At 39.0% G+C, this 15,724-nt stretch overlaps 1 long non-coding RNA gene across 7 annotated transcripts in view; it reads right to left on the bottom strand.

Moving 5' to 3' along the window:
• LOC103345158 (LINE-1 retrotransposable element ORF2 protein) overlaps positions 1-15,724 on the bottom strand; it is a 211,702-nt gene that overhangs the window by 186,351 nt on the left and 9,627 nt on the right. For all 7 annotated transcript variants that reach the window (XR_011384892.1, XR_011384890.1, XR_011384891.1 and 4 more), the window contains one exon: positions 14,912-15,069. This is a non-coding gene — a long non-coding RNA (LINE-1 retrotransposable element ORF2 protein). The remainder of the gene's footprint in view (positions 1-14,911; positions 15,070-15,724) is intronic.

The following is a 15,724-nucleotide window of genomic DNA, read 5'->3' as shown; positions in this document are numbered from 1 at the left end:
CTCTATCTCTCTCTCTGCCTCTGCCTCTGCCTCTCTGTAACCCTGCCTTTCAAACAAACAAATAAACTCTTACAAAAAAGGAAAATAAGATTTTTGGTATTTGATGATCAATAAAACATGCAAATTCAAAGGAGTATCTGTTTCTGGAATTTTTTAATGTTTCTCATTGTGGTATAATTTTTGTTTTAGAATATTTGTTGTCATAATACAATTGTGTATATATGATTTCATTTTTAAAACCACATTATATTTAGGTATCTTTTAATATAAAAATTGTTCAATTACATGACATAACTTAATCTTATTGCTTAGGTAATCTGACAGATAAGGAAGGTTAGTATTACTTTCTCAAACTACACCCTACATTCAAAACCTAGATTCATCTTTAGTCCATGTGAAAAATGCATATGTTAGAGCCCTCTGAAAGTCTAATTAAATGAATTCCTTGGAAACCACAAAAATAATCTGTCACATAAGAAAAATTATTATTAAGAGGGAAGCTGAAAGCAATAAATGGAAACATCAAAACACCAGAAAGATTTCAAATAAACAGCTTAAAAATGCACTTCAAGGATGTGAAATGAAAATTTAAAAAAAGCATTACAAATTATCAAGGAATTAAACATTGGGTCTTTTTTCCTAAAAGACACATAACAGAGCCACAGCAAGATCACAAAGAAGGATTATGAAACTCAAAGAAGTAAAATCAGAAATGAAAGAAACAGTCTTTCTGATTCCACAGAATTACAAGGATCATAAAAAACTATTAATAACTATACTACAAATTGGAAAACTTGGAAGAGGTGGATAAATTCCTGGTCACACAAAACACTAAGACTGAATAGAAGATACAGAAAATTGACACAGATCAATATCAAGTAACAAGACTGAAGCAGTAACTAAAGACTCCATCAAAGAAAATCAAGAAATGTCACAAAATATTTAAAGAACAATTCCATTGTTCTCAAACTATTCTAAATACCTGAAAAGGAATACTGACAAACTTTTAAGAGGCCAGGATTACACTGACCAAAACCATCCAAACAATAACACTGCTACAGGCCAACATCCTCAATTAACTTAGATGGAAAAACATATTCAACAAAATAGTGGCAAACCAAATCTCACAGCACACAAAAAGATCACAAATTGGCGGGTGCCACAGCTCAATAGGCTAATCCTCTGCCTGCGGCGCTGGCACCCCGGGTTCTAGACCCGGTCGGGGTGCCGGATTCTGTCCCGGTTGCTCCTCTTCCAGTCCAGCTCTCCGCTGTGGCCCGGGAGTGCAGTGGAGGATGGCCCAAGTGCTTGGGCCCTGCACCCGCATGGGAGACCAGGAGAAGCATCTGGCTCCTGCCATGGGATCAGTGCAGTGCGCTGACCGCAGTGCTCTGGCCACAGTGGCCACTGGGGGTGAACCAATGGAAAAGGAAGACCTTTCTCTCTGTCTCTCTCTCACTGTCCACTCTGCCTGTCAAAAAAAAAAAGATCACAAATAATCATGATCCAGTGGGCTCTATCCCAGAGTTCTAAGTATGCTTAGACAATCAAAAATTAACAAACATAAGAAATAGCATAAAAAATACAGACTAGAAAAACATGATCATGTCAATAGATGCAGAAAAAACTTTTGTTAAGATTCAACATCCACTTACTATTAAAAGAATAACTCAACCAGAAAGGTATATAAAGAATAATCCTCCAAATATTGAAGGCTATATGGGATATATCAACAACAATATCATATTGAATGAGGAAAAGATAACAGCAGTTCCGGGACTGGAACCAGAAAAGAGCACTCTCATCACTCTTGCTCAAATCAGTATTGGAAGTCTTAACACGAGCAATTTGTCAGAGGAAATAAAAAAGTATGCAGATTACAAAAGGGGTAATCAAAGTATCCATGTCTGCAGAAATAAATTCAGTAAAGTTTCAGTGTACAAGATCAACATACCAAAAAATAGCATTTTTATACACAAATAACAAACTTGTGGGAAGAGAAATCCAGATAGGAATCCCATTAGCAATAGAAACAAAAAACTTGAAAAATTAGTGGTATATTTAGTCAAAGAAGTGAACAAGCTTTACCACAAAAATAATAAAACACTGGTGAAAGAAATTACAGACAACACTAAAACTGGAAATATATTTCTTTTTTTTAAAGATTTTTTTTATTTATTTGAAAGTCAAGGCAGAGAGAGGAGAAGCAGAGAGAGAGAGAGAGGTATTCCATCTGCTGGTTCACTCCCCAACTGGCCTCAACAGCCAGAGCTGCACTGGTCCGAAGCCAGGAATCAGGAGCTTCTTCTGAGTCTCCTACGCGGGTGCAGGGGCCCAAGGACTTGGGCCATCTGCTACTGCTTTCCCAGCCATAGCAGAGAGCTGGATTTGAAGTAGAGCAGCTGGGACTCAAACTGGTGCCCATATGGGATGCCAAAACTGCAGGTGACATCTTTACCTGTTATTTCACAGCACCAGTCCCGGAAATATATTTCATGTTTATTGATTCTAAGAACTTGTATTATTAAAATGATCTTACTAACCAAACTTATATTGTTAAAATGATCTTACTAACCAATCTACATATTCAATTCAATCTTCAGTAGAATAAACTGACATTTGAAGATTTCTCTGTGTCACACTCAAATATATAAATATATAAATAAACTTTAAAAATAAATACAATTGGCCAAGAAGCATATGAATAATTGATACAACTAACTATCAGGTAGATAATGAGATATTCCCTTAGTCTAAAAAGAATGATTATTATCAAAAAGAAAAGAATTACAAATACTCATGAGATGTGGTGAAAAGGGAATCTAAAATGGGATTGGTGAAAAGATAAATCAGTACACCCATTTGGGAAAATTATATGAAATTCCTTTGTTTAACAAAATATTTATTTATTTGAAACAAGAGTGACAAACGTAAAAAAACAACAGAGAGAATCTTCCATCTGCTGCCTCATTCCCAGATGTCTGCAATGGACATGGCTTAGCCAGCTGAAGCCAGCAGTAAGGGACACCCTTCCACCCTTCACATGTCTCACATAGGTGGCAGGAACTCAAATACTTGAGCCATCATCTGCTGCCCTCCCAGGCACATTAAAGAGAAGCTGTAATGCAACTGTGGTAGCCAGGACTGAAACCAGACACTCCAATAAGGCACTGGAGAAGTCCATGTGGTAGCTGAATGTCGCTCCCCCTCTTCGTGGAGGAGCAACACTAAGCCCTGCCTAGGCTTCATATCCGAGTCACGGCACCACTATGTCACTCCCCCTCTTCGTGGAGGAGCAACACAGGACCCTGCGCTGTTCTTTCGTCTGCTCGGCCCTCCCCGGGTTTGCTGCTGGTTCTTCCCGGGTTGGCTACTATCCCTTCCACCTCCGTGGAAGGGCAGTTCCCCCTGGCCGCATTCCCCACTTCCGCAGGGGAGCGGCACACCGCCGGCCGGTTCTCTCGGGGGCTGCACAGGTGTTCCCTCAGATGTTCCCCTTAGGATGTTCCTGGTGCATGCCGTCTCTCTCCTCCTATATAGTCCTCTCCACCAATCCCAACTCGGCTGCCCACACGCCGAGCACGCCGCTCTCCTCCAATCAGGAGCAGCTCCTGCAGCTTATTAGTTGAACTGGAGGCAGCTGTGCGGAAGCTGTTTACTTCTCTCCCAGCGCCATATTGTGGGAGAGCAGATGCATAGAATAAGTCCTAATTCGAGTAACAGTCTAGTCCGGATTGCTCCCCACAGCTGAACACAATGCATTCCCTGTAAATTCTTGGGAAAAGTATACTTATCAAATAATTCAGCAACAGAAGCAGTGTTTTTTTTCTTCATACTATTTTTGAACTATTTACTTAGCATAGGGTTAACCTTATAAGTGTAAAATATACTGAATATAGATTTATGTAAAAAACTAAGAATGAGAAAGGGAGAGGGAGGAGAAAGAATGGTTGAAGAATGGGTGGGAGGGAGGATAGGATTGCAAGTATCACTGTGTTCCTAAATCTGTATATATGAAATACATGAAATTTGTATAGCTTAAATAAAATTAAAAAAATAATTACAAAGTGAAGAATAAAAAGGAACATTTTAAATTTACATTAAAATTAAAAGGCTTGTTATTGAACTTAATGTGGTACAGTATTCACCCCCATCTAGTGGTCTTTGCTTTCCTGGGATCACAGCTGCACTCCATTTATTACCCTCACTCCTCCTTGTATCTAGATAATGCAATGCAAATAAGTCCTGACCAAAACAAAATCCCCACAAAAGTCCCCACATTTTAAAGAATAGCCTTTGTTCTTCTTATCAGACTCTCTGAACCTGGAAGCACATGGCCCTGAGTGCTTGAAAAATGATGGCACCATAATGCCAAAGGACTACTGCAGCCTGCATCTCCATTTTTAGGCGAATCACCCAGAGAAGTTGCCAACTCAGGAATATCTGCATTGCATTTTAAGGTGAATAAGTACCATTTTTATTATATTAAGTCGCTGAATTAGGACTACTGAATTAAGCTGCTAAGGATTTTTTATGGAGTTTCATGTTCATTACAATGACTAATGAAAATAAAATCACACTTGGGGGAGGAGGCAAGATGGCGGAAGAGGAAGGGAGCACACTGATAGTCTGGGGAGAGATAGTTTAATAAAAGTGGAGATACTGCAGGTTCAAGGAAGAGTAGGGGAGGAAACAGCAGAAGAAACTCTTCCAGAACGCGTGATTCACAGCGGACCTGCGTGGAGAGCGTGGGAGCCCACAGTTCGGGACACCAGCAGCAAACTCAACACACCAGCGCTGGAATGCGAGGTGAGCCGAAACTCAATAGCCCGAGACACCGGCAGGCAAGCGGAGAGAGGAGACTAGAGGGAACGACCCCCAGGGGGGGAAAGTTCACCAGGCTAACTGGAAGAGAGAGAGAGAGAGAAAAAAAAAGGTGACTGGTACGGACACGGGTTTCTCTCTCTCCACTCACCTCTCAAGGGCGAGCAAGACAAAGAGCAGGCGCCATCTTGGACATACGTCATAAGCAGAGCAACCTCAGGTCTGCACCGGCCCTGAACCTAGCAGAAAAACCTGACTCTGGGCGGGGCGAATTAACAGGAGATTAGGACCTAGTAAATTTGTGATGCTACTGAACTGAGACTGTGAAAAAAGAGACGGTGGGGGAGAGAACTCACGGAATTCACGTGATTACTCTCCAGAGACGCTACAATTCCGTAACTTTGGCAACCCAGTGGGAGACTGAAGGAGAATTTGAGCCCAATCTGAGGGCCGAACAGATTCCCTGTGTGGTCCTTGGGAAAGATCTTCCGATCTCTGGCTCCTGTGGGTATATCATTTGCCTGCTAACTACCTCCAACTTCGTTCAGCTGTGCAGAATAACTTCCCTTTTGAATCAAAAAAAAAAGAAAGAGAGAGATTTACCACGCCTAACCTGGGAGTGTCACCTTTGGCACACCAAAGGGAGCTCTCAGGCCACACCCATCTCAAGCCCTAAGGCTCCATCAAAAACAGATAGTCCACTTAATCTAGAGTCATAGTATAACAAGAAAAAGCACCACAGTGAAGAAACCAAATATCTCCAATATGCCAAATAACAAACACAAAAACCGAGGTAATAAAAACAAGGAAGTCACCATGATGCCCTCAAATGAAAAAGACACCCCAATTCAAGATTATGAAGATGATGAGTTAGAAGAAATGCAAGAAGCAGATCTCAAAAAATTGATAAGAACATTAAGAAGTTCTCAAAAACAAATTCTTGAACTACAGAAATCCTTAATGGACAAGATAGAAAATCTCTCTCGTGAAAATGAAATATTAAGGAATCAAAATGAAACGAAACAACTAGTACAACAGGAAACTGTGATAGTGACTGAAGTGAAGAATTCAATAGATCAAATGAAAAACACAATAGAGAGCCTTACAAACAGAATGGGTGAAGCAGAAGAGAGAATATCGGACTTAGAAGACAGAGAACAGGAAAGGATACAGTCAGACCAAAGAAAAGAAGAGGAAATTAGAAATCTAAAACATATTGTCAGTAATCTTCAGGATACTATTAAAAAACCCAACATTCGGGTTCTAGGAGTTCCTGAAGGCATGGAGAGGGAGAAAGGATTAGAAGGCCTTTTTAGTGAGATATTAGCAGAAAATTTCCCAGGTTTGGAGAAGGACAGAGAAATCCTAGTACAGGAAGCTCACAGAACCCCTAATAAACACGACCAAAAGAGATCCTCACCACGACACGTTGTAATTAAACTCTCCACAGTGAAACATAAAGAAAAGATCCTAAAATGTGCAAGAGAGAAACGACAGATTACTCTCAGAGGATCTCCAGTCAGACTCACAGCTGACTTCTCATCAGAAACTCTACAAGCTAGGAGGGAATGGTGAGATATAGCCCAGGTACTAAGAGAGAACAACTGCCAGCCCAGAATATTATATCCTGCAAAGCTATCATTTGTGAATGAAGGTGAAATAAAGACCTTTCATAGCAAACAGAAATTGAAAGAATTTGTTGCCACTCGTCCAGCCCTGCAAAAGATGCTTAAAGATGTGTTACACACAGAAACACAGAAACATGGTCATCAATATGAAAGAAGGTAAAGGAAGGAAACCAAGGAAGGAAACCTCACAGCTAAAGATCACAGGGAATTCAAAGCATATATTAGAACTTATCTTTGGCAAATGGCAGGGCAAAGTTACCACTTAACATTAGTCACATTGAACGTGAATGGCCTGAACTGTTCAGTTAAAAGACACCGATTGGCTGACTGGGTTAAGGAACAAAACCCATCTATTTGCTGCTTACAAGAAACACATCTTTCCAACAAAGATCCATACAGACTGAAAGTGAAAGGCTGGAAAAAGATATACCATGCCAACAGAAATGAAAAAAAGAGCGGGCGTAGCCATCTTAATATCAGACAACATAAACTTTACCACAAAAACTGTTAAGAGAGACAAAGAGGGGCACTATATAATGATTAAGGGATCAATACAACAAGAAGATATAACAATTATCAATGTATATGCACCTAACTACAGGGCACCAGTTTATCTAAAAGATTTATTAACAGACTTAAAGGGAGACTTAGACCCTAATACTATAGTACTGGGGGACTTCAATACTCCACTCTCAGAAATAGACAGATCAATAGGACAGAAGATCAACAAGGATACAGTAGATTTAAACGACACTATAGCCCAAATGGATCTAACAGATATATACAGAACTTTCAATCCTACAGCTAAAGATTTTACATTCTTCTCAGCAGTACATGGAACCTTCTCTAGGATTGACCACATACTAGACCATAAAGCAAGTCTCAGCAAATTCAAAAGAATTAGAATCATACCATGCAGCTTCTCAGACCATAAAGGAATGAAGTTGGAAATTAGCAACTCAGGAATCCCTAGAGCATACGCAAACACATGGAGATTGAACAACATGCTCCTGAATAAACAATGGGTCATAGAAGAAATCAAAAGAGAAATCAAAAATTTTCTGGAAGTAAATGAGGATAACAGCACAACATACCAAAACTTATGGGACGCAGCAAAAGCAGTGTTAAGAGGAAAGTTTATATCAATAGGTGCCTACATCAAGAAATTGGAAAGGCACCAAATAGATAAGCTTTCAATTCACCTCAAGGATCTAGAAAACCTACAGCAAACCAGACCCAAATCTAGTAGGAGAAGAGAAATAATTAAAATCAGAGAAGAAATCAACAGGATTGAATCAAGAAAAACATTCCAAAAAATCAGCCAAACAAGGAGCTGGTTTTTTGAAAAAATAAACAAAATTGACACCCCATTGGCCCAACTAACTAAAAAAAGAAGAGAAAAGACCCAAATCAATAAAATCAGAGATGAAAAAGGGAATGTAACAACAGACACCACAGAAATAAAAAGAATCATCAGAAATTACTACAAGGACTTGTATGCCAGCAAACAGGGAAACCTATCAGAAATGGATAGATTCCTGAACACATGCAACCTATCTAAATTGAACCAGGAAGACATCAAAAACCTAAACAGACCCATAACTGAGACAGAAATTGAAACAGTAATAAAGGCCCTCCCAACAAAGAAAAGCCCAGGACCAGATGGATTCACTGCTGAATTCTACCAGACATTTAAAGAAGAACTAACCCCAATTCTTCTCAAACTATTCAGAACAATCGAAGAAGAGGGAATCCTCCCAAATTCTTTCTATGAAGCCAGCATCACCTTAATTCCTAAGCCTGAAAAAGATGCAGCACTGAAAGAGAATTGCAGACCAATATCCCTGATGAACATAGATGCAAAAATCCTCAAAAAATTCTCGCCAATAGAATGCAACAACACATCAGAAAGATCATCCATCCAGACCAAGTGGGATTTATCCCTGGTATGCAGGGATGGTTTAATGTGTGCAAGACAATCAATGTGATACACCACATTAACAGACTGCAGAAGAAAAACCACATGATTATCTCAATAGATGCCGAGAAAGCATTTGATAAAATACAACACCCGTTCATGATGAAAACTCTAAGCAAACTGGGTTTGGAAGGAACCTCAATACAATCAAAGCAATCTATGAAAAACCCACAGCCAACATCCTATTCAATGGGGAAAATTGGAAGCATTTCCACTGAAATCTGGCACCAGGCAGGGATGCCCACTCTCACCACTGCTATTCAAAATAGTTCTGGAGGTTCTAGCCAGAGCTATTAGGCAAGCAAAAGAAATTAAAGGGATACAAATTGTGAAGGAAGAACTCAAACTATCCCTCTTTGCAGATGACATGATTCTTTATTTAGGGGACCCAAAGAACTCTACTAAGAGACTATTGGAACTCATAGAAGAGTTTGGCAAAGTAGCAGGGTATAAAATCAATGCACAAAAATCAACAGCCTTTGTATACACACACAATGCTGTGGCCAAGGAAGAACTTCTAAGATCAATCCCATTCACAATAGCTACAAAAACAATCAAATACCTTGGAATAAACTTAACCAAGGACGTTAAAGATCTCTACGATGAAAATTACAAAACCTTAAAGAAAGAAATAGAAGAGGATACCAAGAAATGGAAAAATCTTCCATGCTCATGGATTGCAAGAATCAATATCATCAAAATGTCCATTCTCCCAAAAGCAATTTATAGATTCAATGCAATACCAATCAAGATACCAAAGACCTTCTTCTCAGATCTGGAAAAAATGGTGCTGAAATTCATATGGAGGCACAAGAGACCTCGAATAGCTAAAGCAATCTTGTACAACAAAAACAAAGCCGGAGGCATCACAATACCAGATATTTCAGGACATACTACAGGGCAGTTGTAATCAAAACAGCATGGTACTGGTACAGAAACAGGTGGATAGACCAATGGAACAGAATTGAAACACCAGAAATCAACCCAAACATCTACAGCCAACTTATATTTGACCAAGGATCTAAAACCAATTCCTGGAGCAAGGACAGTCTATTCAATAAATGGTGCTGGGAAAACTGGATTTCCACGTGCAGAATCATGAAGCAAGACCCCTACCTTACACCTTACACAAAAATCCACTCAACAAGGATTAAAGACCTAAATCTACGACCTGACACCATCAAGTTACTAGAGAACATTGGAGAAACCCTTCAAGATATTGGCACAGGCAAAGAATTTCTGGAAAAGACCTGGGAGGCACAGGCAGTCAAAGCCAAAATCAACTATTGGGACTGCATCAAATTGAGAAGTTTCTGTACTGCAAAAGAAACAGTCAGGAGAGTGAAGAGACAACCGACAGAATGGGAAAAAATATTTGCAAACTATGCAACAGATAAAGGGTTAATAACTAGAATCTACAAAGAGATCAAGAAACTCCACAAAAACAAAACCAACAACCCACTTAAGAGATGGACTAAGGACCTCAATAGACATTTTTCAAAAGAGGAAATCCAAATGGCCAACAGGCACATGAAAAAATGTGCAAGGTCATTAGCAATCAGGGAAATGCAAATCAAAACCACAATGAGGTTTCACCTCACCCCGGTTAGAATGGCTCACATGCAGAAATCTACCAACAACAGATGCTGGCGAGGATGTGGGGAAAAAGGGACACTAACCCACTGTTGGTGGGAATGCACACTGGTCAAGCCACTATGGAAGTCAGTCTGGAGATTCCTCAGAAACCTGAAGATAACCCTACCGTTCGACCCAGCCATCCCACTCCTTGGAATTTACCCAAAGGAAATTAAATTGGCAAACAAAAAAGCGGTCTGCACCCTAATGTTTATTGCAGCTCAATTCACAATAGCTAAGACCTGGAACCAACCTAAATGCCCATCAACGGTAGACATGATTACTTACTTCCAAATAATTGAATATGGCAAAAAGGTAGGATTTTGCTTTCTGCATTAGTTATAGAGTCCTTACCACCATTCCAGTCTGCCAGAAACAAATGATTGCAGCCTCATAGTCCCAGCTGGACCCAGCAGAGACAGTGGCTACAGCACTTTAACCCAAGTGGTGTTTTGCATTACATGCGATAGATGTTCCAGCACAGCAGGTTCTGTTACAAGACCTTAGAAGTCAGTTCACTCTGCACTATAGGCCATCCCCTGAAGGGACTGGGACTTACAAAGCCTCAACACAAATGTCTTCTGGAGTTACCTAGAATCTGGGAACATTGTACAGACACACACATTTGAACTAGCAGCTTCCCTGTGGGCTTTGGTTTTACTGATTACTCCAGACTCTATACTGCTCAAGTCCAGGATGCCTAGGCTTTGGTGGCTATGTTTGCTTGCACACATCCATTACAGTTGCCAGGGATGGTGTCTGCTGGGGGCTGCTGGCTCAGTTCTCTTCTGCAGCAGAGTCCAGCCTTAGTGGACATCTCTGACACTCAGGGCTGGAACAAGCTTGCTTAGGTGGGCAGTCTGGCTGTGCATCACCTCTTGGGGTTTTGGCTGGCAAGAAGGCTTGGTGAATTCTCCTGATATAGCCCTGCTTAGCTTGAAAACTCCTCGCTTTGGTGACCCCAGTATCAGCTGGAGCAAGCTACAGCATGAATGCTGTATAACCAAACTTTTTTGTTCAACTGTATAAAAACCCTAACGACCTTATTGTAGGGCCACCGATCCAGCCCAGCTGCGCCTGGTGCAGACGTCAGACCAAACTTGAGTTTGAAATAAAACTCTTGCGTTTGCATCAGCCTTGGCTCCTGTGGTCTTAATTGGTGGGAATCGGACGCTTCAGTACAACAGGCCACACTGGCTTTGGCAAGTGTGGTTGGTCATGCAAAAGCTTTCTAGTCTACTCAGCCCCTTTCTCCAGTCTAGCTTGGCTTGGGCCAGGGACCCAGACATCAAGCTCATTGCAGCAAGTATACCCTAGCATTACTGGGTAGGGATGGTTGTTTCCAGTAGCTCGGGCTTCAGGGCTCCACTTCTTTAGCTTACCCTGATCTTGGAGAGTGTCCCAGCCCCCAGCCCCATCACAGTACATACCTGCCTATGTTTTGGTGGGCACAGGTGGCAAAACACACAGGCCACAGACCCCAGCCACCACCATAAAACCTTGTATACCCTTGGTGGGACTGAAAGGTGCCCCTCATCCCGCCTACACACACAGCTACTGTTGCTGTGGCCATCAGTAACAGCGCTGAACTACATAGAGAGATCCCAGCTGATACTGGGATCGAGTAAGGAGCACTCACTGCAGCTGAGGTGGGCTGGAGACGATGACTGACTGCCCACATTGGTGTGTTTTGAGGAAATGGGGTCACCAAAGTGAGGAGTTTTCAAGCTAAGCAGGGCTATATCAGGAGAATTCACCAAGCCTTCTTGCCATCCAACTGCAAACCAAAGCCAAAATAGCCTGCCAAAGTCATATCTGAAGACATGTCTTCTGGAGAAATCTTAAATCCATGAAAACCACCACTTAAAAATGACAGACAACTGATCCACCAGATGCACAAAAATCAGCAGAGAGATAAAAGCAATATGAAAAATCAAGGCAATATCATGCCCAAAAAGAATCCAAAGACACTTTGGATTCATATTAAACTCCACAGAAAGGGAGATTGATGAGATGCCTGATAGAGAATTCAAAATAATCATTATAAGTATGCTCTCAAAGAGGTGTAAGAGACTACAGACAGAAGGTTAAATGAAATTAGAAAATAAATGCATCATATAAATGAGAGATTTAGCAAGGAAATAGAAATATTGAAAAAGAGCCAAACAGAAATTCTAAAGATGAAGAACTCAGTAAGTCAAATCAAAAATACAATTAAAAGTCTTAATAACAGACTACATGAAGCAGAAGAAAGGATACTCAAACTCAAAGACAGGTTTTTTTTGTAATATCCCAGACAGAAAAAAAAAACAGAGAAAGAATAAAAAAGAAAAAAGAATAAAAATAATGGGTTATTTAAAAATTAGAAATTTCTGTAAATTAGTGGAAATGGAAACACTTCCGGGACCAAAACTTATGTGGCACATCAAGATGGAAGTTTACAGCAATAAGCACCCACATCCAAAGAAAGAAAAAGATGAAGCAAACATCCTAATAAAGTATCTCAAGGATGTGGAAAATCAGGAATAAACCAAACACAAAGTCAGTAGAAGTCAAATAATAATAAAAATTAGAGCAGAACTAAAAGAAACAGAAACTAAGAAAACACAAAACTAATGAAATGAAGCACTTGTTTTCTGAAAAGATAAATAAAATTGATAAAATTTCAGCTAACCTAAGGAAAGAGAAGACTCAAATTAATAAGAAAGGAAAAGGAGATATTAAAACTTTTACCACAGAAATATCATTAGGGACTACTATGAGCAACTATGTCAACAAATCAAAAAATCTAGAAGAAATGGTTGCACATCTGGAATACATTACCTTTCACAATTGAACTCTGAAGACACAAAAAACCTGAACAGACTAATAACAAGTAATGATACTGAATCAGTAATAAAAAGTCTCTGATTAAAGAAAAGCCCAGAATCAAATGCTTCCACTGTTGAAGTTTATCAAGCTTTTCAGGAAGCACTAACGCCATTATCCCTCAAATTATTTCAAAAACTGGGAAGGGTGGGAACCCTCCCTAACTCATTCTGTGAGGTCAGAATTACCCTGATTCCAAACCCAGACAAAATAGATACAATAACAAAAAAAAAGAGAGAGAGAAAGAGAGAGAAGTATACATTCATGAACAAAGATGCAAAAACTCAACAAAATGCTAGCAAGTTGAATCCTACAACACATCAAAAAGACCATTCACCTTGACAAAGCCGGATTCATCTCAGATGAATCAACATACAAAAATCAATAAATGTAATTCACAGCACCAGTGAATTGAAGGATAAATATCCCATGGTCACTTCAATAGATGCAGAAAAATTTATAAAATTCAATACCCATTCATAATTTTAAAATACCTTTAACGAATTAGGTATAGAAGATAACTACCTCAGCATAATAAAGATTATCTATGACAAACCCCAGTAAACAATCCATTAAATAGGAAAAAGATGAAAGCCTTCCCTCCAAGATCTAGAACTAGACAAGGGTATCCATGCTCACAATCTTATTTAATATAATACTGGAAGTTTTAACCAGAGCCACTAGGCAATAAAAATAAATAAAAGGCATATAAATAACAGAGGAAGAAGTCAAACTAGCCCTGTTTTCAGATGACATGACTATAAAGTGAAGCCAGAAGACTGCACCAAGTGACTATTAGAACTGATATGCAAATTCGGTAGCATGGCAAAATACAAAATTAACAGTCAAAAATCAGCAGCTTTTGTATATGCCAATAAGGAACTCACCAAGAAATAAATTTTAAAGCAGTCCCATTCACTATAGCTCCCCCCAAAATAAAGCATATTGCAATAAATTTACCCAAGCATGTGAAAGACATTTACAATGAAAATTACAAAATATTCTTCAAATAAATTGAACAGGACATGCAAAAATGGAAAGACTGCGCATGTTCATGACCTAGAAAAATTAATATTACTAAAACTTCCATAACAACCCATTGCTATTTACAGATTTAATATGATTTTTGCCAAATGTCAATGAAATTAATTGCAGAACTTGTTAAAAAAAATCATCTCACAATTCATGTGGAAATACTAAAAGACTCCCAAATAGCCATGTAATCTTGGACAATAAGAAGAAAACTGGAGGCCTCAAAATACCATATTTCGAGTTATATATAGTGCTATTTGAACCAAAACAGAATGATACTGGCATTAAAATGGATACATGGACAATTAATGAAAAATGGAAATCCCAGAAATAAGCTTGCACACTATAGCCAACTTACCTTTGATGAAGCAAGTAAAACACACCCTGGAGAAGAGACAGTCTCTCTCATAAGTAGTATTGGGAAAACTGGATACCATATGTTAACCAGACCTTCTACCTCGCAATCTGAACAAAATGGATCATCCAACATGCATCAATAACAATAACTCTGAATAACCCTTGTCTAGACTATTGAGGAACAGGCTTTGTTTTTTTTTTTCTTTTTCTCATACAAATGTTCAACTCTTTACCTAGAATAGAGTTAACCCTCTGTATATAAAGTTAAATGAAGATAGATCTTAGTGAAAAACAAAACAGGGAAAAGGACAGGGAAGAGGAAGAGGGGTGGGAGAGTGGGTGGGAGGGCAGGTACAGTGGGAAGAATTATTATGTTCCTAATATTGCATTTATAAAATGTGTGCAAATAAATTTACAAAAAAGATGCATCAATGATCTCAATTTAAGACTCAAACCTGTAGAACTGTTAAAATAACGGTGGAAACACTTCAAGAGATAGGCACTGCAACAATTCTTTGGACAAGGTATTAAAAATACATGTATTCTGCCTCTCTAGCTCATATTCACAATAGCAACATTTCTTGTATACCTTGTAGGCATGCTGTAGGACCGGAGTAGAGTTCAATTTATGTTCTCTAGTCCCAGGATCAAGGCTTTTGGTGTTATAAGCCATAGCACCAGTTGGACTCTCCTAGTAGAACCTGAGGAATGATGCATCTGCTTCACACAGTCCTAGAGCCACAGCAACTGTGGGAAAAGGAGAAAGCCTCATTAATCTCCCTCAGCACCAAGAACAAGTTGCTTTTTTATACATTAATGCCAAACTCACTGAAAGAGAAATCAAGAAAGATCCCATTCACAATAGTCACAAAAAATCAAATATTTAAGGATACATTTAACCAAAGAAGTGAAAGATCTCAACAATGAAAATTATGAAAAATTGCTGAAAAAAATGATTAAGGACACACAAAAAATGGAGAGATATTTCTTGATCATGAGAAGATGGAGAGAGAGATAAGATGAGAGAGAGAGAGAGAGAGAGAGAACTATGTGTATCAGTTTACCACATAGTTTTGTAAAGTTTTGCTATACCACTGTCAAATCAAGGGTTAAAAATATAATACAACTGTAGTTTCAATTATTTGTAATTACTTTAAAATTTACTGTATATGAGTTAAATGGTCATTTTTCCTTTAATTATCATTTACGGCTATAGACTATAATCCCATTAAACCAGGGTCTTTTTGCTTTTTACTTGTTAAACTTATTATTTGGTGAAGCACTAAGCCATCTTACTGCAATGTAAATTTAAAATATGTTATCTCAAAAGCTAAAAAAATAAAGAAAGGGAGAGGGAGGGAGGGTAGGTGGGAGAGAAGGGGAGAGAATATTATATTCTTAA

This window comes from Oryctolagus cuniculus, chromosome 20 (genome assembly GCF_964237555.1).
Source record: "Oryctolagus cuniculus chromosome 20, mOryCun1.1, whole genome shotgun sequence".
NCBI classification, from domain to species: domain Eukaryota; kingdom Metazoa; phylum Chordata; class Mammalia; order Lagomorpha; family Leporidae; genus Oryctolagus; species Oryctolagus cuniculus.
Note: the sequence above shows the minus strand (reverse complement) of the source record. Positions and strands in the feature narration are given on the sequence as shown.